General features: G+C 42.5%; 1 protein-coding gene across 2 annotated transcripts in view; it reads right to left on the bottom strand.

Moving 5' to 3' along the window:
* Positions 1–24,904, bottom strand: part of NT5DC1 (5'-nucleotidase domain containing 1) — a 1,423,540-nt gene that overhangs the window by 1,175,829 nt on the left and 222,807 nt on the right. The window lies entirely within an intron of this gene.

Genomic DNA, 24,904 nt, shown 5'->3' on the forward strand with positions numbered 1-24,904 from the left:
AATACCATCTAATGCCTTAGGACCGCATTATACGGGCCCTTTTAAGTCAGATGGGACTGGAATTCTAGAGATTTCAGCTGCCAAAAGGGGGCAAAGTGCAACGTGCTGCCGCTTGTGCTGCATCCGAACCTAGGACAAATCACATCTGAACTGCACATGCATCAATCTGAAGGAGAATAGGTCTCACCTGCTTAAATGAAATGAAATACCAGTATTTGTAAAGCGCACAGCTACCTCCGAAGTGGTATCCCGGCGCTGGAGGCCCTCGGGATGCTTAAGCGAGATATTGTGGTGCAGGGCCTCATGGGGATACAATGCTTCTCGGAACACCGGCACCGGGGATCGAACTGTGACCCCATAGTCCAGAGTCAGTCACCCTGGCCGCTGCACCACACCTCTCCGGCGGGATTCCTCCACAGATACAGGCTGTGATAGCTTGTTTCAAACCAGAGGACCCGCAGCTAAACTGCAAGTTAGTAACAATTCTGACACTGGTAGAAAACAAACTGTCAAGGACAAGCACAGAAACGGCCCCTGGAATACAAATAATTGCATTTCTTAAATCCCAAAACATCTTTTTTTCCAGAGGGGACCCCTTCGTCCGGCCTGGAACGAAGGAGTATGTAAATCGCAATGACTCCAACAAAGACTGCTGCTGCTGGGGACAACTACTTTTAACACTCTGCCGTTTTATCTTAATGTTTCCGTTAACAATGGATAGGTATCAAACTGGCTTCGGCCAAGACAGCTGTTCTATAAATTGGCATCTCTTTTCTGCTTATTTGAACAGCAAACCTCAGACATTAGTGAGCCCACACAGATATATATATATATATGAGGCGAAACGCGTCATGACGACTGGTGGGCTGTTTATTCACAAATAAATGCACTGAAAATTGGAATGCGCTTACTTGGTGGCTTTATTCCCTTTTCCATGTTTGCTTCGTATGCTGTGGTCGAACGTTGGAAACTCGAAGGAATATATATTTATATATATATATATATATATATTACCTACTGGCGATAGCCAGTAGGTATATATAGTTCGGATTTTTTCTCTATGGAACTTTTGAAAATTCTATGCCTAATAACTTTGGCGTTTGTGGACGGAATTGGCTGAAATTTTCAGGAAAATGGCACATTTTGTTTCTGAGCAGCTCCTGGAAATTTGGGGGGGGTTCGTCAAGGGGGGGCCGAGAAAAAAGGGGGGTCCCAAAACACGTTTTTCCCATGTTAATTTCCATAGGGCGGTTGGCCTCACTTTTAGCCCGAACGGCTGAATGGATTTTCACGAAACTTAGCAAAATTGTAGGGACTGTTAGCCCGATGTGCCTTTGCTAGGTCTCAATATATGTGCTTCAGTGAATTTTGAGAAATTAACGTTTAAAACAAGATATATATCTGTAACAGCGCTCCGGGCAGTGCTCCGGTTCGCGAACTTTTCGCGTATCGGAACTTTGCGAAGCGAAGCTGATTGGCTCTCCGGTGTCTGTCAACATTCTAAACAGTCCGGAGCGGCCGCCATCTTGTCTCTCGGTAGGATCGAGAGACAAGAGGAGGCCAAAACAAAGGGGGAAATGAAGGAAAGGGGGCAAGGTAGACCCCTTCTGACCCCCTAGGATTGATGAGGGGGATATTATAGAGCCACGCCGGGCCCCAAAAAAAAAAAAAGAATTCCGATTTTTTCGCCGTAGAGACGCGTCTTGGTACGCGAACCGGGCAGCTAACCGGGAAGCTAACCAGCAGTGTAACGGGAGTCTGAGGAGTAGCTGATTGGCTGTCAACATTGTAAACAGTCCGGAGCGGCCGCCATCTTGTCTCTCGGTAGGATCGAGAGACAAGAGGAGGCCAAAACAAAGGGGGAAATGAAGGAAAGAGGGCAAGGTAGACCCCTTCTGACCCCCTAGGATTGATGAGGGGGATATTATAAAGCCACGCGGGGCCAAAAAAAACAACAAAAAAAAAATCCGATTTTTTCGCCGTAGAGACGCGTCTTGGTACGCGAACCGGGCAGCTAACCGGGCAGCTAACCGGGAAGCTAACCGGCAGTGTAACGGGAGTCTGAGGAGAAGCTGATTGGCTGTTATCATTGTAAACAGTCTGGAGCGGCCGCCATCTTGTCTCTCTGTGGGATCGAGAGACAAGAGGTGGAAAAAAAAAAAGGTGTAAATGAATGAAAGGGGTAAGGCAGACCCCTCCTGAACCCCTAGGATTGATGAGGGGGCTATTAAAGTTCCCTGGGGGGTGAAAAAAAAAATTGCGATTTTTCGCGGTAAAGGTGCTTCCTGGTACGTTAACCGGGCAGCTAACCGGCAGCGTACCGGGAGTCCGACATATTGTGTTTTTTGAACGTTTGTGATATGTGCATGTGTGGATTTTGTCTAATTAAGGTTAAAAAAATATATATATATCTTTAAGCGTGTTCTGGCGCGCTTACGTTTTGGGTTTGGTTTGCGCTGCAGAGACGATACGTCACGGTTATGCGATGCATCATGAGGCGTCTCACGGGCTACGTGATACGTCACTTAATAAAGAATATATTTTACAGCTATAGATATTAGCTTTTAAAAAACCAATGAAATTCACAGAAAAAACCATAGGTTATAGACCATATATAGTTAGGAATTTGCATTTACAAAACCTTGAAAATTCACTGAAAAAACCATAGGTTATAGACCATATATAGTTAGGGATTAGCATTTAAAAAACCTTATTTTATTTGCACAAAACCATTGAAATTCCATACATAGTTAGTTGCACTAACTATATATCGCGGACCCGCAATCCACTGCTAATGATGTCACATATTACATCATTCATGACATGGTCAGTGACATCACTGATGACATCTCAAATGACATCACTGATGACATCTCAAATGACATCACTGATGACATCACTGACATCTCATTTGACATTACTGATTACATCACTGATGATATCATTTATGTGATAATACATCTTCAGACTCTAATATAACCTTAGATACACTCAGTGTAAACAGGCACTCACAGACTGTCACACATCCATGGAGTTACTCACACACCTAGTCAGTCATGCAAAGAATCAATCACACCTCCATTTCCTCAACTATACAGTTATACACACCTTACTTATTCAAACATATACTAACACATATTTACTCTCTTATACAATCCTTGATACAAGTTCACAATGATTCATACAGCCACTCTCACATTCACTGGCTCTTATGTTCAGTTATTTATATATGTCAACTCTCACATGGAGTGTGTTTTACATATGTACTTACTTTAACATGTAGAACTGAGATATCCATTCACTCACCAATATACTCATGCACACAGTCAACTGTCCATACAGCTGTTTCTACATGCACTTTTGAACCCATACACCTAGGGAATCAACTTCTCACACATCTATGCACAGAGTTATACACCTCCCAGCCACCCACACACATACTCAGTCTCCCATACAAATACTTGGGCAACCATTCAATAATCCATATAGTTACTGATTATAGCTACTGATTTAAACATGCAGCAGTTTACAGAAGAAGATAAATAATGATTGCCAAATTAAGACACTTTAATCACTAACCCATGCACTCAGTGAGACACATTTAATCATTCTCTCATACAGTCAGTCATGCACCTACTAAATCCTTCATCCAGACACTTATACATCCACTCATTTTTCAATATGTAAGACATATTTTAACTTTACAGAAACATACAGTCACTGGGTGTTGTCATCAGTGATGTCATTTGAGATGTCATCAGTGATGTCATCAGTGATGTCACTGACCATGTCATGAATGATGTAATATGTGACATCATTAGCAGTGGATTGCGGGTCCGCGATATATAGTTAGTGCAACTAACTATATATGGAATTTCAATGGTTTTGTGCAAATAAAATAAGGTTTTTTAAATGCTAATCCCTAACTATATATGGTCTATAACCTATGGTTTTTTCAGTGAATATATATATATATATATATATGTATCACGTGACTCCTCTGAATCTCTCAGTGTTTCCAGCTCCAGCTCCAGCTTAGCACACCAGCAAACAGAAGGGAGACGGACCACAGAACTTCAGCATGACGATTTATTCGGTACACAAAAAGCAGCTACGCGTTTCTGGCAAGTTATGCCTTTGATCACGCTGCAACATGTACTAAAGACATAATGCTTATTTTTAAATGCAAAGTTCAAAGGGAACACCCCCTCACAGTGGTGTGATGTGTCATGTGACAAGTAAACAGTGAAAACATACTGCCGCAGTTATTCATTTTTTGAACAAACAAACTTAATTGGTAACCGGATAAATCCCGGATTCTTGTATGTACAATACTGAAGGTGAATAAACCTATCACAATTAAACGTTTAACATTGGAACACAATCTACCTGTATAAATACAGATTACTTGTATGACTTAGAAACATTCTTACATACAATATAATGTTCATAAAGCTTGTCTGATCTTATAACAGGGGCAGCTGATAAAGTGCTATGTGAGAGTGAAATAAAGTGCAAAGAAGGAGAAAGTGCGAGAGAGAGAGCTAGGAAGTTCTGTGCAATACCGTTCATTAAGCAAGAGACGGAAAATATCATGGCATATATAAGTTTCACAGATCCCTGGAAACTAGTAAATATCTCAAAATTCATGAACATGATTCGTCACTCAATGATAAATAGTATAAAAATAGTATTATAAAATCCAATAAATACACCTAAACTTGTAGTGTGCGTGTTCACATATATACAAATAGATATATAATTGCACATATATACACTCAGTATGAAAAATAAAACATTATAATTAATATGACAATTCATGTGAATAAATTTGACGTCCGTCAAAGTACAAAAGTAGAAAACAGTGTAGAAAAATAGAGATGCACATAGATACATATATAAAAATATAAATGTCTATATACACACAAATCTACACCAAGGAAAAATGCAAGAATGACATCAAATAGGATAACTGCAATCAATATATATACAGACATCGAAGTAGTTATGCTTCAACCAATAGCCGATTAAGATGGATATAAGAGTGAGCAGCAGAAATGAGACCCGACCTCAACCTCGAAATAGGAAACCTAACTAAGAGGGAGGGAACATAATGGACCGGGTCTAAAAGATGTATTAACTATTATGGCATAAGAACAATATATTACAAAAAGTGATGCATCTCATCGATATTGTTCAAACCATTCGGCCAACGTGTATCGAGCTCTAGGATCATCTTGGTTTCCAGCTGTCTTAGAAGTGATTCCCTGTCGCCTCCTCTTTCGAGGGGCGATATAGCGCCTATCACAAAGTATTTCAAACAAGATAAATCATTGTTGTGTGTTCTTTTAAAGTGACGGGCTACCGGGTATGCTGGGTCACTATGTAATATGGCGCGTAAATGCTGTAAAATCCTGACGTGTACCTGTAGCTTAGTGCTTCCAACGTATCGTAATCCACAGGTACACGTCAGGACATACACGGCAAAGTCTGACTTACAGTTGAAATTGCCCATGATCATTTTAGGTTCTACATCAAAAGGAGTTGAATAATACAAAGTATTGATGCCGAACCTACACGCAAGGCAGCTGGAACATTTGAAAAAACCCCTAGAAGGTTTCAACCAAGGAGTTTTGGACTTCAATTCAGGGGCCGCTTTGTCCAAAGCAGACCCCATACTTTTAGCCCGTCTGAAAGTAATAATAGGGTTGGCCGGCAACTTAGTGTTCAGGATATGATCACTGAGCACTATGGGCCAATTCTTTTTCAGAATTGCCTTTAATTTTCTGTCCTCACTATTAAAAGCAGTAATCATGCGTGGACCATCTTCTCGGATGTCAGGAATGTTATCGGCTTCTGACTCTGACTGGGATGTGGGAAATAGGCTCTCTCTGGGTCTAGATTGAGATTTTTCAACTGCTTTCTTTAGAATCTTATCAGAGTAAATCCTATTTTTTAATCGCACTAGCAATTCATCTAGGCATTGTTTGTAATCAGAAGGGGAACTACAGATTCTTTTGAGCCTTAAAATCTCTCCATAAGGTATTCCCATGATGGTGTGTTTAGGGTGCATACTGGTCGCATGCAAAGTCATGTTACCAGCGGTAGACTTCCTATGGAGTGTGGTGTTAAGTTTGGAATTAGCCACATAAATCTCCACATCCAGAAATTGCATCCTATGTTGGTCAATATTGGCAGTAAACTTTAAGTTCATGGAGTTGTTATTCATATCATCAATAAACAGTAGTGCCTCATTTTTAGAACCTTTCCACACCATGAATATGTCGTCTATGTACCTCAGATAACAGACAACATGATTGTTCATTGTAGTAGAGTGCAACGCGGTGAGGACCTGCTCCTCCCACCAGCCAACGTGTAAACACGCGTAGCTGGGGGAGAAACAGGCCCCCATCGCCACTCCTCTTAGTTGTCTGTAAATATCTTTGCCAAAGGTGAAAAAGTTGCTGTGTAAACACCAATGGATAAGGCCCAGAATGACTTTATTATGCTCATAAAAAGCCATAGGTTTTTTAGCCAAGTAGTACTTAATAGCATTGAGACCTTGTACATGATTAATACTCGTGTATAACGATTCTACGTCCAATGAAATCAACCACATACTATCTTCCCATTTGATATTGGCGATTTTGAGTAAAAAGTCACTGGTGTCCCGGACATAGCTAGCAAGGTTTTTGACAATGTCCTGGAGAAAGAAGTCAATATACTGGCCAACGTTTTCCCCCATGCTTTTAATGGCAGATACAATTGGCCTTCCGGGCACTGGTACCACTCCTTTATGCACTTTAGGAATCAAATACAATGATGGCATTATAGGGAACTCTGTGTGCATAAATTTATATTCCTCAGAAGAAATAAGACCTTCTCTCTTCCATTAGGACAGCATCCGTTGTAACTCACCTTTGGCATTGAGGTATTCTTTCTGGGTGGAAATTTTATATTAAAGGGGATCAGAAAGTTGTTGTTTGGCTTCTGAAATGTAATCCTGCTTGGGCCAAATCACTAGGTTACCTCCCTTGTCCGATTTTTTTACCACTATTTCATGATTTTCTCCAAGTTTTTAAATTAATTTTCCATATTCTTTTTCCATGTATGCAACCTTCCTTTTCGGTTTGTATTTGTCTGTTTGTATAGTTTTTTGATGTCATTCACTACACAGTCATGGAAGACGTCGATGGCGTCTTTGGGCATCAGGGGAACATATCTGGATTTACTTTTGAATGGGCTAAGACCCACTCCTTTTTGCAAGACAGATATCTTGCTTAGAGGTGTTTGTGTGGAAGCATCCGGGTCTGCCTCAGTATCATCAGTGGAGGTATTTAGATCATTCACATCAAGAAAAATATGCACATCTGAAGCTGCCAATGTATTGATGCTGTCACTGTTTAAATCATCAGATGTGTCATTCATATTAGGTAACTCTTTGATGGCTTTAAGCACAAAATGCTTCTTTAGTTTTAATTTCCTTATAAAGAAGAACAGATCAACCCTAGTCATGGCGTAGTTGAAACTTTGAACTGTCCAAAAGTTCAGGCCCAGAGATAACAATTGTTCTTCCGCCTTGGTTAATGTAACGTTAGAAAGGTTTATTATAGTGTTATCGTTTAGCGGCGTTTTACCCATGGTTTCTTCTTTCTGTTTTGTGTTTGGGCGCTGTTGTTGCCGCTTGCGCCTCTCTTTTCTCCGCTTGTTCCTTCTTTGTTTGTTAGCAATGATTGTTGCCTTGGCCTCAAAGTCTGTAATCTTTCCTCCACTATAAAATCCATTTCCTGTTGCAAGCTGAGTTTTGTTAGTCCCACTAAGTTTAAATCCGAATTAATTGAGGAAGAAGAGGTTAAATTATCACTGGACTCACTTCTGATGGAACTTACATCCGAGTCCAGACTGCTTGTTTCCACTGTACCATCGCTTTCTTCGTTTTGAGGCTCTCTTCTAGATTGCATGTTCTGACTATGTGAACTGCCACTTGCGCTAGTACTCGGTATGGCACCAGCTGTAGCTGCGGCATCAATATGACTTTTCTTTTTACTGAAAGCATGCCTTTTGGCTGAGTCATATTTCCGTGAAAATGTGAAAATTTTGCCATCACGATAGTCATTGGCATCCCGGGTAAATTTGGTTGCCTTACGAATTTTGATTTTTTCTTCATGTTTTTTCAACCTCTCATTCATAATGTCAGATAACTTCTTTGTTTCTTCCACTTCAGTATACGTCAATAATTTGGTTTCAAGTAATTTAATTTCATCAAGCAGTCTGATTCTATCTTTAGCAGCATACTTGATTAAAATGCAGACTAAGTTCATAGAAGCCGCCAAGTTACTTTCCCCCCATTCCTGTAGCATGGCGGGATCTGGTTTTTCAAAACTTGGGGCCAAAAGGATACGCAGCCCACGTGGGACACGTCCTACCTCCTCATACTTGCTCAGTGACTTATGTTCCCACCATTTTGTACATTACAATTTTTTTAACTTTTCTAACTCCTTGAATATCGTTTTCAAACTTCTAACTTGCTCGGTTTGAGTAATTCCATTAGGCGTTTTGGCATTGCTGCTCTCATTAGTTACGTCGTTAAACATATTAACTGCAGCTTCCTCTCGCTGTCTGTCAAGCTCGTCAGACATGTTGTTTCACTTTCTGTGTATTGTTATCCGAACTGGTATTGCGCAAATGTTCTTAACCGGTTAGCCTACCGGTTACGTAATGTGCAATATATTAGTGCTGTTGCTGTAAGACTCCCCCACCTGGCTCAAAGCTTCGTTCACTCACCGGCGGCGATGGGTAGGTGCTTGATACGAAGCTCAGGCATTCATCAACATTGTGGTGGAAGATCTCCTGAAGCTTTACCCGCTGGACACTGTTGTTGTCTGATTGTTTTTAACCTTAGGTATTAACAATCGCAACCTGAAGAAGGGTAATATAGTAACACTCACTCCCCTTTTTTCACCCACTAGGATGGTAGCCATATGAGCTTACATACACCATACCATGTGACAATAGTGTAGACAGTTACATACACTCTTAGATACTTGCTAAATTAGTCCCCCTGGTCCTGAAGAATCGCTCAATAAATTTTAGAGTAGCAAGAAACATGTCGACCGGACTCTAACACATTCCAGAAGAGAGTGGGAAACATCACTTTCCACTACTCTCCTCTAGGATATCGTTTTTAACTAAAGCAGTGGCCCTCCTGAATAAAGTGTCTCTGGTACCACTAGCTTTATTTTATCTCACTTAGCTACGTCTACCCTGAATCCTGGCCCCATACCCGCACTTCATCTACACGGCAGTTGGAAAAAGATCTCCGCCAAAGAGCCCCTCTATGAGGTTTTGCCCGTTGGGTATTGCACCGCCGACCCAACGAGGAGCAGGCCCAAATGATGAAGCATGACACCTGAAAGGGTGTGTGAGGGCATTAAATCCAACAAAATGGATTCCCAGGGTGACCACCAGGCTACCCTGTTCTAATCCACTTGCACTACAGACTGTACCGACACCTTCCTCTGTCTTTAGGAACATCGCGACAATCTTGGCATCTCATAATTAAAGTGTATCACGTGATTTACAACCTCGTTTGCAATGGAAAAAATACTATCCCGTAGTTTTTTCACAATACTGTGTGCTCAATTTTGACAGTTTTCATGTGCAAAATCGCAATTAATAAATATAGGTAAAATACCTTTTGATCATTGACCATAATAACCTGATATCTTCAACCATGTTTTCACAATACTGTGTGCTCAATTTTGACAGTTTTCTTGTGCAAAATCGCAATTAATAAATATAGGTAAAATACCTATTAACAATTAACCATAATAACCTGCTATCTTCAACCATGTATTTACAATACTGTGTGCTCAATTTTGACAGTTTTCTTGTGCAAAATCGCAATTAATAAATATAGGTAAAATACCTTTACACAATTGACCGTTATAACCTGATATCTTTGGGCTATTTCTCGTGTATATTGCTACATATAGCCCTGTTTGGACTACAACATTTTCTAAGTTGGCCCCCGCTAGTTTGTTACACTAAAATAGTAAAACGAGGGTTAAAATGTGGCACATTTGGTTGGGTCTTGGTCATTTTGTACTATACACATATTACTATCTCGGTAAAATACATTGGCATTGTTCTTATTTGTGAATTCAAATCTCATCGCATTAAGGTGATTTAATAAAAGTGCCTAAAAGTGCTGGTGATAAATTAAAATCAATACATTATCTTTATGATTTTAAACGATCCATTGTGCAGTCAAGACTAGCTGTATATTGTTACCTGATTTACCTAATGCTTGATATTGTACTACAATATCCTTTTTTAATGTTCATTTGCATCCTATGTTTTCATAATTTAAATCCAATTACACCATTCTCAACATTACTACACCGGCTGATCCATCTCAGTGTATCCCGCTGCCCTTAACAAGAGACTGTGCATACTGATCAAAACTTTTTGATGAACGATTGTCACTGTTTGTTTGTTCACCTTAAAAACTATCTACTATATACATTGTTGATATTTATACATCGAATCCCATTTAGATGTAACTATATCTCAATAAATACTGTACAAAGATAAAAGGTTAAAAAATCATAAATATACTGAAATTTAAATTCATCCTATTTACAAGATATCTATTTCTTTACCAAAAGGGGATTTGTTCAAACAATTTAGAGCCTGTTTAATATTTCTAGCTAGATTCCTGTTTGTCTCAACTGGTCTCTGTTGGGTATATAAGTATGATAAAATATTAGCTCGTAGTTACCCTAAACACGTTTACATATCTTCAGTTATGTTCAGGCCCTGTGGGTGTTTGGAATCCAATAATAAAATATATCTTGTCTCCAACTTGCGTAGTTTACTTTCTCTATCTCCTCCACGTCTGTTTGGAAGTACTGCGTCAATTAAATAATAGGACAACCCTTTGTTGTTGGATCCATGGCGTTCTTTGAAATGTCTCGCCACCGGATAGGTGATGTCCATATTGGTAATTGCGCGGAGGTGTTGGAGTACTCTAACGTGAGCTTGTAACTTGGTACTGCCCACGTAGTTGAGCCCACAAGGGCAAGTTAAAACATACACTTTGTAATCGGTTTTGCATGTCAACGTTTTTGTTATTTTATATGGTTTTGAGCTAATTGGGCTTGAATATGTTGTAGTATTGGTTCCATGGGTACAGGCTTTACAGCTTTTACATTTCCTGAATCCTTTTAGATTCTGGTACCAAACTGGATTGGATATTATTTCGGGATCAGATACAACCAAACTATCTCTCATTGAGGGAGCTCTGCTATAGGTAATGGAAGCCCTCTGCGGTAGCAGGGGTCCTAGTACCGGGTCGTTGAGGAGTATAGGCCAGCTTCCTTGAATAATCTTTTGCAGTTCCTTATGCTGCCTGCTATAGCCTATTATAAAGCGAAAACTTGGATCATTCCCTGTTTTTGTTTCATCACTAGGGTCTGTAGCCTGATCCTTTGTAATGCTTTTGGCCAGTAAGTCGTTTCTGTCTAATATCTCCGTTTTAGCAATAGCCTGATCTATTGTCTGCTGAGAATAACCTCTCTCAACAAATCTCTCCTTGCTTTGTTGTTGTGCCATTTTGAGTTCCTCTTGTGTACTGAATACCCTCTTTATTCTAAACATTTCGCCATATGGTATGCTATTTACCAGATGGCGTGGGTGAGCGCTTGATGCATGTAGCACCGAATTTCCTGCTGTTTTCTTTCGGTACAATCTGGTTTCTAATTTGTTGTTACATATGGACACTTGAGTGTCCAGGAAATTTACACTTCTTTCACTTATTTCTGCCGTGAACCTTAAGTTTAAATTGTTTATATTAAATTGTGCCACAAACATTTCTGCTTCTTCCCTGGTTCCTTGCCATATGATAAAAAGATCGTCAATGAACCTGAGCCAAAGCTTCACCTTGGCCGACATTGTTTCTCCGTGTTGCTCCATGAGGACCAGCTTCTCCCATTTGCCCATATGGAGACAAGCATAACTTGGGGAGAAGCTGGCCACCATGGCCACACCCTGAATTTGGCAGTACAACAAATGATTGAACATGAAAATATTATTGTAGAGGCAACATTCTATCATAGCCAAAAGCATTTCACTATGTTGTTTATAAATAGTTTCCCTTGTTGTTAAATAATACTTCTCCGCTTGAATACCATCAACATGAGATATGCTGGTATATAATGACGACACGTCCAATGCCAATAATAAATAGTCAGTTTTACATGCAAAGTCTTTGACTTTATTTATAAATATCACTAGTGTCCCTTACATATGAAGATAAAGATTTGACATAGTCTTGTAGGAAATAATCCACGTATACAGATGTTTTTTCTAAGATACTGTTTCTGGCACTAATTATAGGACGTCCGGGAGGTGTTTTGTTGTCCTTATGAATTTTTGGTATGAAATAGATCGTGGGTACAATGGGATTATCATTTTTCAAATATTTGTATTCATCCTCACTGATCAATTTCTTATTGCGCCAACTTGATAGTTTATTGTAATATGTTAAATACATTTCTTTCATTGTTCTCACATCCATACGTGTATAGCATTGTCTGTCGTTCAATTGGTTCATAGCCTCCTTTTTATAATCATCCTGTGCCCATAGGACTATGTTTCCGCCCTTGTCACTATTTCTTATAATGACATCTTTGTTGTTTTTTAATTTATTAATTAACTGAAAATACTTGTGGTCTTGGTTGCGGTGCTTCTGAGTGGTCATGCTGATTTTTTTATTTAATTTTTTATTTTTTTAGTGATTATTTCGTGAAAAGTGTCAATGGAAAAGTGCAAAGTGATGGGACAAAATTTCGATTTCTGTTTGAACTTGGTCAACCCTGCTCCCTTGGTTTCCATATTCTCATTGTGCGGGGTTGTATTACTGACAATATCATTTTCATCATTCCACATATCCTCAAGTTCAGCAAATGTATTAGATCCCGGGGGTGTAGACTCGATTAGAGGATCTGCTTGATCGCCTGTATTGATTTGTTTCTTTTTGATTGCATACAGTTTCTTCAGTTTAAGTTTCCTTATTCCTTTGTATACATCCATCCGGACGTTAGGATAATCAAAGTTATTTGGTGGGCAGTAGGACAAGCCAAGACTTAATGTAGTTACTTTGTCTTCTGTTAGAGTTATTTTTGAGAGATTTATCACTGTTTGGGTCATTTTTTTGCCCTCCAATAACTCCTTTTCTTTCTTTGAAGATTTTGGTTTCCGTCTTGCTGATTTACGCCTTTGTTTGTGTTTGATGTTTGCCCTCTTCCGTTTGTCTGAGGTGGGTTTCTTGGTCTCAAGGTTGCCAGTCTTTGAGCCGCTAAAAGGTTCATCTCTTCCCCCGGCGATGGTTTTGCTGCATTTGTACCACTTGGGGGGTTTCTTAGGTCAGAATCTTCATCGTTGTTCGATGTTAGTTGGTCACTGGACGTTGATACTGGGTCTTCTCCCGCCTTCCTTTGACGGTTAGTCACCCTAATGTTTGTCGCTGGACCTTGTTTTTGCTGGGTTTTTCGAACGGCATCGTATATATATATATATATATATATATATATATATATATATATATATATATATATATATATATACACACACACACACACATTACCTACTGGCAGTCGCCAATAGGTAGTTATAGTTAGGACCTATTATCCATAGGAAATCCGCAACATTCTAGTTGGAATAACTTTGGCGCCGATTGACGAATCTGCGCAAAATTTTCCAAACTTTTGGCCAGCTCTGGTCCGCTCCTATCCTGAAAGTTTTACGATGATTCATAAAGCGGGGGCCGAGAAAAAAGGGGGGTCTCAAAACGCGTTTTCCCCAAACAATTTCCCATAGGACCTTTAGCCGCAGCTACAGCCCGAACTGCTGAACGTAATTACACCAAATTTGGCAAAGAGGTAGTCCTTACTTCAGACTCGTGCCTTTTGCTTATTTGGTGTAAATCCGTTCATTAGTTCCTGAGAAAATGACAGTTAAAGTCATTTATATATCTATGGCCGCAGTGGATCCGCGTACCTATCCGCGTACCCTACGAGGATTATGAATCCGAAACCGGTCTCAGGATGCTGGTTTCCAGTCCAGGGAAGACATGGCTTGGCAGTTCGGGCTGGACTGTTCCCATGAGGCACAGGGCCAGACTCATTTGCATAAGGCCATGTCTGAACTGGGGTGGCGGAGTGAGCTAAAGAAGGGTGATGGATTAAACCCAGATCAGTTGACTGGGGGTGAGTGTTTGATTTGCTCAAACGCTCCGTCCTTCATCCCCTTTTGTATCGCTTTGTTCGTCCTAAATTGGCAGGGTATGCTCAGACGTGAGCCCCTCGCTCACTTTGCCACTGGATTCAAGATAGCCTGGCTGAAGACGACTGTAATGCCAGAAAGCGGTCTTGGAAGCTTGTTTCCGGTCCAGGGAAGGCATGGCTTGGCATTTCGGGCTGGACTGTTGCCATGAGGCACAGGGTCAGACTGATTTGCATATGGCCATGTCTTATCTTGGTGTGGCAGAGTGGGCTAAAGAACGGTGATGGATTAAACCCAGATCTGTTCACTGGGTGTGAGTGTTTGATTGGTTCAGATGCTCTCTCCATCACTACCCCCTTTTGTACCGCTTTGTTCACCATAAGTTGGCAGGGTATGCTCAGACGTGAGTCCCTTGCTCACTTTGCCACTGAATTCAAGCAAGCCTGGCTGAAGACGTCTGTAATGCCAGAAACCAGTCCTAGGAAGCTTGTTTCCGGTCCAAGGAAGGCATGGATTGGCAGGTCGGGCTGGACTGATCAAATGAGGCACAGGGTCAGATTGATTTGCATATGGCCATGTCTGAACTGGGGTGGCAGAGTGGGCTAAAGAACGGTGATGGATTAAACCCAGATCTGTTGACTGGGTGAGAGTGTTTGATTGGTTCAGATGCTCTGTCCATCACCACCCCCATTTGTACCACCAGGGCACCAACAGAAGGTATGGCGAAGAGACAGAGACTAGAGAGCCCTACGGAAAGGCTCTCTGCTAGGGCGTCTGCACTGGGTGAGGGGCATCCGCAGGGCCAAGGGTATATGGGGCACACACAGAGGGGGTATGGAAACAGGGGCAGACAGGGCGGGGCACGGGGGCATCCACTGAGGGACGGAGAGAAGAGTTAGGGACGGCCTTCCAGAAAAGACACTCTCCGGAGCTCTTGACAGACGAGAGGCACTCGCAGGTCCACAGGGGGACAAGTGAGAAGCTAGAAAGGGTCGCCAAAACAGGCCCTACTCAACGCCGTCAGCAGTTAGGATCCGTGGGTAGGCACAAGGGGAGGGGCATTTGTGGAGGTCCAGGTTTTGGTCAGGAGCATGGGGCGAGCACAGGAGATGTTTAAAAAATGAAGAGAGTTTCGAGATAAGGCTGTTAGAAGATAGAAAAGTGGAAATTGGGAAAGAAATGTAGGAAATAGCCAAAAAGAGTCAGGGGCCACGGTTACGAATTAGGAAATTAGATACTAATGAAGTTATTAGTAAAACTAAAATGTAGGAACAAGGTGTATAAGTTCCAGCGCGCTTAGCATTTTGAAATCAAGGAAACTGAGGAGTAGGGTGTTGGCATGATGGTGAACACTAGAGAACAAGGCCACGGCACGCCAGGTCGCATATTAATTCTAAATGCCACCAAAAAGTAAAGAGGCGGCTGTTTACAGGCACATTATTTCTGTATCCCCCTTCCTTCAGTGACAACAGGCTAGACCCCCCGCCTATAATCTTGGTCATTAGGCTGTCAACTAATGTGCAGGTTGTGCTGCTTGCCACTGTGAGCCAGGCATGGCCTTTGCTGGGGAAAGGAAGCTCATAATAGCTAGCCGACAGGTTCAGGTAGTGCTTTCCAGGTCATCGGCCTTTATTTTTATCCACGTCCGTGATCTCATCACCTCAAGTTCATGTCATCGCCACCCGGCCTGCCGAGTATCAATTACAGCTCCCAGTGTGAGTGGAACCCTCCCCTGTCTATCTGAGGATGGCCCTAGAACCAATAGAAATGGAGCTGGTCTGGAGGTGCTAAGTAAACCCGACAAAAAAGGATCACTTCTTAAAAGCCATAAACTCGTTTGAGAGAGGAACATGTCAACACGATCAGGATACGGCACCCTCGCCTCTAAGAACCAGATGCTGCCTGCGCGATGCAACACTGGCTGGGGGGGGGGGGGGGCTTAGAGGGCCTGGATAAAGTAAACTCGCAGCAAGGGGTCTTCTACATGGGGTTTGTGAGGATGTGCATCGTCAAGCCATGGTGCCTGGTTTCAACAAGCTGCATGAAGGTCAGAGGTGCAAATCCTTTTTAAAAATCGCGGGATGCCTGTAGGATCCACGCATCCCGCTGCCGAAAAAAAAATAAAATGAAGCGCAGGCTCCCGCGCTTCAAAGGTTATTAGCCCCCGGGGGCATTTTCAAAAAATAGTTGTCTAGGCCCTGGGGACCGCCACCCCCCGGTGCCGGCTCCTGCAGTGTCCTGGGGTACCCATCCCCGGGATGCTGCTGTTTGCAATGGCAGGGCGGGAGCCTCGCGGCTCCCACCCTGCCATTGCAATGCAAACTGCTTTGCTTCATTGAAGCGAGAGCAGGGAAACTAAGGGTGGGCGTAGTGCGCGTAGTGGGGCTACGCGAAGCTCTGCGAAGTTGGGTGGGCGCTACGCCCACCCACACACTTCGCGTAGCCCCACTACGCGCTGCCCGCCTCCCTCCCGCCCTCTTGTACAACCATATTTTTAGTATTAGGTTATTAGCCCCCGGGGGCATTTTCAAAAAATAGTGTGGGGGGTGTCCCAATCCCCCCAAAACTGCCCCGGGGACCGCCACCCCCGCAGGGCTCTAACTTAATATAGGCAGGGGCTCACAGTCCCCCGCAGCCCCGGGGACCGCCACCACCCCAGGGCTTGTTTATAATGGGTGGGGGGGCTCTTAGGCCCCACCCAGCCCCGGGGACCGCCACCCTCGGGGCTTCTGAAAAATGTGGGAGCCTTGTCTAGGCCCTGGGGACCGCCACCCCCCAGTGCCGGCTCCTGCAGTGTCCTGGGGTACCCATCCCCGGGACGCTGCTGTTTGCAATGGCAGGGCGGGAGCCTCGCGGCTCCCACCCTGCCATTGCAATGGCAAACTGCTTTGCTTCATTGAAGCATGAGCAGGGAAACGAAGGGTGGGCGTAGTGCGCGTAGTGGGGCTACGTGAAGCTCTGCGAAGTGGGGTGGGCGCTACGCCCACCCACACACTTCGCGTAGCCCCACTACGTGCCCCCCGCCTCCCTCCCGCCCTCTTGTAAACCATATTTTTAGTATTAAATACAGTAAAATAAAAGAACTTACCTTGGATGCGGCGTTGCGGGGCTCCCTCTTCCTGTTGACGCGCCGACTTCTTCAGACGAATGTGCATGCGCGGGTGCCCGCGGGAGGGAGGCAGGTGGTGGGCAACTTCGCGCCGCCATGGAGTGGGCGTAGTGTTGCTTACTACGCCTACTTTGTGAAGCGCGAAATAGGCAACACTACGCCCACACTGTGGGCGGAGCGAAGTGCTACGCCCACGGTTAAGGGAAACCTGCTCTCGCTTCAATGAAGCAAAGCAGATTGCTTTTCCATATGGGGAGCAGCATGTTCGCTGCTCCCCATATGGAAAAGCAATGCCGGCTCCTGCAGGAGGCGGGGAGCTGGCGGCACCATGGGAGGATTGGGGACTCCCCCAAAGGATGGGGTCCCTTAGGGCTACCAGTGGCCGGGAGGGGGGCCATGCGGCCCCCGTCCCCATTAACAAAAAAACAATTTTAAAAAAATGGCCGGCCCCGGGGCCTTGAAGTGGCCTGAGGAGGGGGGTTATGCAGCCACCCTCCATAAAAATATAAAATTATTTGGCCATGCCCCGGGGAACGGGGTCCCCGGGGCCCAGAATTGGCCACGGGATGGGGCCACGCGGCCCCCTTCCTATAAAAAATATTGTTAACATTTATATTTGGGGGTCAGGCACTGGGGGATGGGGTCCCCAGGGCCCAATAAAGTAAAAGAAAGGGGGGCCACACCGCCCCCCTTTCAAATGTTTTTTTTTTTAAAGACGCAATCGTCCCTAGGCCCCACCCCCTCACAAACACACTCTGCAAACGCGCCCTGTGGCACGTTTTAAGTTGGGGAATTAATTCCCCTTCAATACTGGGGGTCCCTGGGGGCCAACTAGCCCACCAGGTACCTCCAGTAAGCGCCACAGGGCTGCGTTGCAGAGAGGTGCTCCAGGCCACGCCCCTTTTTACACTTCTCTGCAATGCAGCCTTGTGGCGCTTACAGGAGGTACCTGGTGGGCTAGTTGGACCCCAGGGACCCCCAGGATTCAAAGGGACTTTATTCCCCAACTTAAAACGCACCACGGGGCGCGTTTGTGCAGTGTTGAAGGGAGGAGGCGGGGCCTGAGTTCACATGTGTTCAAAAACGCCCTGTGCCGCGGTTTAAGTTGGGGAATTAATTCCTTGTCAATACTAAGGGTCCCTGGGGGCCAACTAGCCCACCAGGTACCTCTAGTAGGCTCCACAGAGCTGCGTTGTAGAGTGTTGTAAAAAGGGGCGTGGCCTCAGAACACCTCTGCAATGCAGCGTCCTGGCGCATACTGGAGGGACCAGGTGGGCTAGTTGGCCCCCATGGACCCAAAGGATTGAGGAGGAATTAATTCTCTAACTTAAAACGCGCCACAGGGTGTGTTTGCAGACATATCACCTTAGGCCACGCCTCCTTCCTTCACCACTGTACAAACGCACCCTGTAGCACGTTTTAAGTTAGGGAATTAATTCTCTTTAAATACTGAGGGTCCCTGAGGGCCAAATAGCTCAACAGGTATCTCCAGTATGCGCCAGGGAGGTGCGTTGCAGACAGGTGTTCAGAGGCCACGCCCCTTTTTACACCTCTTTGCAACGCAGCTCTGTGGCGCTTACTGAAGTTATCTAATGGGCTAGTTTGACCCTAGGGACCCTTAGGATTGAAGGGGACTTAATCTCTCAACTTAGAACGGTGACAGGGTGCGTTTGCACAGTGGTGAAGGGAGGGGAGGGGCCTGACGTGATGTGTGCAAATACGCCCGGTGGCGCGTTTTAAGTTGGTGAAAAAATTCCACTTCAAACCTGAGGGACCATGGGGCCAAGTAGCCCACCAGGTGCTTCCAGGAAGCGCCACTGCGGTACGTTGCAGAGAGGTGGTGCAGGCCGTGCTCCTTTTTACATCTTTCTGCTACGCAGCTCTGTGGCGCTTACTGGATGTACTACGAATTCCAATTTACTCACCTGTTATCAGGAGAGACCTCAGTGCAGCATCTTTGAGCCCAGTACTGATCCTGAAAAGTAATTCTAACCATAGTTACAAGTAACTTGAATTTCCTTCCATAGGCTAACATTGACTGGTTTCACTTAGAAATTCTTTTAAGTGTGGAGTTTTGGAACTTTAAAATATTCACCTAAAATCAGCCGAACAACGAATTCCGATTTACTCACCTGTTATCAGGAGAGACCTCAGTGCTGCATCTTTGAGCCCAGTACTGATCCTGAAAAGTAATTCTAGCCATACTTACCAGTAACTTGTATTTCCTTCCATAGGAATCCATTGTCTGGTTTTCACCAGAAAAGTTTGTGTCTATTTTCACAAACTAAAAATATTCCTTAAAAATCGCCTGTATGACTTAAACACATTCTTTCAACTGTTTGCAGGAGATGCACCAGTGCTGGATCCAGGATCCACCACTGAGTAAGAAAAAGTAACAATAACACTGCTTACTTGCTAAGGGAATTTCCTCCTATAGGATAACATTGGTGATTCTATGTGAAAAAGTGTCTATGTCAACTTTTAAAATACAATAATATTCCTTACTACTGTAACCAAAACGCTTTTACTCAACTGTTTACAGGAGATGTCCCAGGACTGAATCTAGGATCCAGTCCAGTGGTTAGAAAAGTAATCCATAAAGTAACTAATTGCATTTAACTAGAAATTCCCATTCAGCTCAATGTTGCATTGTGTTTGAAATTGTGTTGCCCATTGCAACAACTGTAACTACTGTACTTAAAACTCTATTGCCTATTTGCAAAGTATTTAAACTAAAGTAATTCATTTTGAGAAAGTATATTTTGTAATGTAATATATAATGTAATTATAATGTAATTCAAAAAATAAAATATCTAAAAATAAATAGTTTAAAAAAGTTTAGTAAATCAGTATCAAAAAATATATATTTTTATTTATTTATTTCTTTCGCGATTTCTAAAGCGCCTGGTGACCCGTAGGCATCCCCGCGCTATTAATCTGTCGTTATCCAGAGAGGGGAGAGGGAGTGTGTTTAATTGGGAAACAGGAATGTTTTGAGTTTCCTACGAAACACTATGTGGGAGGGTTCCAGACGAAGGCTGAGGGGGAGTAGGTTCCAGGCTGAAGAGGCTTTGACCGAGAAGCGGCGTCCGCCGGAACGAGCCTTCCTGAATTTGGGCACCTTAGCAAGATGCTCGGCGTCGGAGCGAAGTGATCTTGAGGCTTTATATGGGGTAACCATATGTTTAAGCGCGTCAGGGCCAGCTCCATTCATGAGCTTGTGGGTGGTACATAGGGCCTTGAATTCTATTCTCTGGCGAACGGGGAGCCAGTGTAGGGCTTTGAGGGCGGGCTTAGCCGACACTCTAGGGGAAAGGTTCATGATGAGCCTGGCCGCCGCGTTCTGAGTACGTTGGAGTTTGGCCAAAGAGTACTCAGGGGCCCCTAGATAAATGGCATTGCTATAGTCGAGCCGTGCCAAGACAAGGCCCTGGACAAGTAGTTTCCTGGATGGGAGGGGGAGAAGAGGCAGGATCTTGCGAACGGACCGAAGCAGGCCAAAGCAGGTGCCTGCTGTCTTGGTTGCCTGCGTTTTCATAGTGAGGTCCGGTTCTAACCAAACCCCTAGAGTCTTAATTTCATTTTTGGGAGATGGAATTTCACCGAAGGTGTCGGGCCAGGACGTGGGCGGCAGGGTTGACCGTTTATTGCCTAAGAGCATAATCTCGGTCTTTGCGCCGTTCAGCTTCAAAGCCGAGTCACACATCCATGTATGAATGTCCTGGAGACAGTGGAGCAAACTGTCCGGATGGATAAGAATTAATTAATACATTTAAAAATTGTCATTTACAAAACCTTTGAAATTCACTGAAAAAACCATAGGTTTCAGACATGTTATAGTTAGGAATTAGCATTTAAAAAAACCTGAGAAATTCACCGAAAAAACCATAGGTTTTAGGGGTGTTATAGTTAGTTGGACTTTTCACTCGTACAAAACCATTGAAATTCCCCCGCTATAGTTAGTTGTACTAACTATAACTCGTGCGCCCGCAATCCACTGCTGATGATGTCACATATTACATCATTTATTACATGGTCAGTGATATCACTGATGACATCGCTGATGACATCTCAAATGACATCACTGATGACATCATCCACATGACAATCTGATACATCTTATCATACACTAGTATAACCTTTCAACACTCATTATGAAATATGGAGTACCAAATTTGAAACCATTGACACACCAATACAAGTTTCTAAAAACCCACTTAGTGATTCCTACATCTACACACACATCTAAACACTTACCTTTAGATTCACTCATAAATGCTAAGAAAGATCAATAGAACACTTTTAAATATACTTATACACCTACATCAACATTACACACCAGCTCACATCCTATTCACTTATGCAGTCATCCTACTCACTTATGCAAACAATTGATCATACTTATATTTACTAAGCTACACACTTACACAAACACCACTTTATTTATTCATATAGATAGTAACTCATACTTAGTGTGTTATAAAATCACTATTACAAGTATACAGTTATCCATATGTCACTCATACAATCACTGAGTCTTATGTATACTCATTTATATACAACAACTGTCAGATACACTGCCTTTTATATTTCTAGATTGTTGGACATGTTTCATTGAGAAATATATTTACTCATCACCACACCCATAAAGAGATTTACTCACCCAAACAACTGTTTCCACATACAGACTTATTAACCTCATATACCTACTTAATCAACTATTTACACACCTTTGGACAGTCACACACCTTCCACCCAACCACACACACATTCATTCACTATCCCATACAAATACTCACTTAACTAATTAATAACTAATATAGACTTTCACATAGCCAGTAAGCAACTTATGTAGTAGTTTACACAACAAAAGATAGAGTGATACAGGTATTCACACAGTTTAATCACTATCCCATATACTTAGTGAGACACTTTAAATTCGTCATTCAGACAGTCAATCACATTGCTACTAAATCCTCCATTCAGACACTTATACATCCACTCAGTCTTCAAGGCAGATATATATATATATATATATATTCACTGAAAAAACCATAGGTTTCACACCAGTTATAGTTAGGAATTAGCATTTAAAAAACCTATTAAATTCACTGAAAAAACCATAGGTTTCACACCAGTTATAGTTAGCTGGAAATTTTACTGATATAAAACCATTGAAATTCCCACGTTATAGTTAGTCGGACTCACTATAACTTGCGCGTGCAATGCACTGCTGATGACATCACATATTACATCACTCATGACATGGTCAGTGACATCACTCATGACATCACTGATGACACCATCCTTGTGACACAGTGACAGACCTCCTCTCAGTGTAAAGTAACCCTTGAGACACATATTCAAAAATAGAAACTGAAATTTTTAAAAAATGGACATACCTATACCAGTCACAACAAGCACTTCCACTATCTATATACACATCCACTCATTCACCAACAGTTCTATATAGTCACTCATACATATACTCACTCATCATATGAAGAGATACACCTATACATCCTGTTACACACCGACATTCATCCAAAAGTTACTCACACACATAATCACACGTGCAAATAAACTATTGAACAACCATTTATTTGAATATAGAGTTATACACACACTTCCACCTTACTTCTATTGAAAATTACACATATTTATTCTCTTAAACAATCACTTATAGAAACACATACTTATTTAAACAGGAAATCTTACAATCTCTTACTCTCACATATACTCACTTATATACATCAATATTCATATATACTAGATTAAAACATATGTAGTTACTGATAAAGACACTAGTGAGACAGTCATTCACTCACTAACAAACACATATAGACACTCATCCACCCATACAGTCCTGTACATATGCTGTCTTCAAAACACATACAAACAAAGAGTCAGTCACTCATGCATCTATGTGCTAAGTAATACCTCCACCAAACCATATAGACACTCATACTGATACTAATAAAAATATCAAATAACCCATATACATACGCATGTAGCTACTTATCAACACATGTAGCCACTTATACACAAAGTGAAACACTAATATATGTATTTAAATATTTAAACATAACTCACTAATATTTATTTTTCAGAAAGACACATATTCACTGGATGGTGTCATCAGTGATGTCATGAGTGATGTCACTGACCATGTCATGAGTGATGTAATATGTGATGTCATCAGCAGTGCATTGCACGCGCAAGTTATAGTGAGTCCGACTAACTATAACGTGGGAATTTCAATGGTTTTATATCAGTAAAATTTCCAGCTAACTATAACTGGTGTGAAACCTATGGTTTTTTCAGTGAATTTAATAGGTTTTTTAAATGCTAATTCCTAACTATAACTGGTGTGAAACCTATGGTTTTTTCAGTGAATTTCAAAGGTTTTTTAAATGCTAATTCCTAACTATAACTGGTGTGAAACCTATGGTTTTTTCATTGTATTTCATAAGTTTTTTAAATGCTAATTCCTTTGTATATCGAGTTTCTAACCTTTTTTTTTTTTACAATTTGCTGTTTTTTTTAAGTATTCATTTTTTTATAATTTTTTTTTTTTGCGCTCTGGGTGCGCGCTCCCGGAAGCTTTCAGCTAAGCTCTCCTGTAAGCTTCTCCGAGAGCTCATCTGAAAGCGCACCCAGAGCGCAACTGTCGTTCGTGAAAAAAAAATATGAATGAAAAGTTAATAATAATGCAAAACATTTCGTACCATACAAATAAAATTTGTTTTTTTTAATATGGAAAATGATTATGCATTTCTATTAAAGATTGATGACGTCACTTCGGCGCGCAACGTACGTGCCCTCGGAAGCGCATACGTGCGCGGCGCCTAAACGCACGCAAAAGCGCCTACGATCGCGCCACGTGTGCGCCCCGGAAGCGCCTACGATCGCGCTGCGTAAACGCACCCGGAAGTGCACCCGAGCGCGCATCGTAAGCGCGTCAGGTCATGTGACCCTAAAATAACACTTTTCATTGGTTGCTAACAGTTTTTTTTTACAATGAATGAAATCCCCACCCATTTCCTTCACTTCTTCTTTCACTTTTGTGACTGAAAGACCTGCCTTTTTTGCTGCTCCATATTCCTGGATTCATCATGGCTGCCAGATCATCCAGCAGTGAAGATGACTTCATTGATGAAGAGCCACCTACCCCAAAGGTGAAGGGACATTTCATCTGGAAATTCTTTAAATTTCCAGCAGACCAGAAGAAGGTGAATGCACCAAAAGTAGAGTGCAGGATCTGCAAAAAGGTCCTGTCACGGGGTAACCCCCAAAAAAAATACTCTTTTGGCAACTTCACTATGATTCGCCATGTGGAGACCAGGCACCCCCAGAATTTTGCCCGAGAAAGTGTCAGGGCTCTGGCACAGGAGGTTCCCAGAGGTGGGGCCTCTACATCAACAGGAGGAGCAACTTCTTCTGGAAGAGAACAATCTCAGGGGCAGGTAGCAAACATCCAACCTGCATTCAACCATGGGGTCGTCAGAT

This window comes from Lissotriton vulgaris, chromosome 6, assembly GCF_964263255.1.
Source record: "Lissotriton vulgaris chromosome 6, aLisVul1.2, whole genome shotgun sequence".
In the NCBI taxonomy this organism is placed as follows: Eukaryota; Metazoa; Chordata; class Amphibia; order Caudata; family Salamandridae; genus Lissotriton; species Lissotriton vulgaris.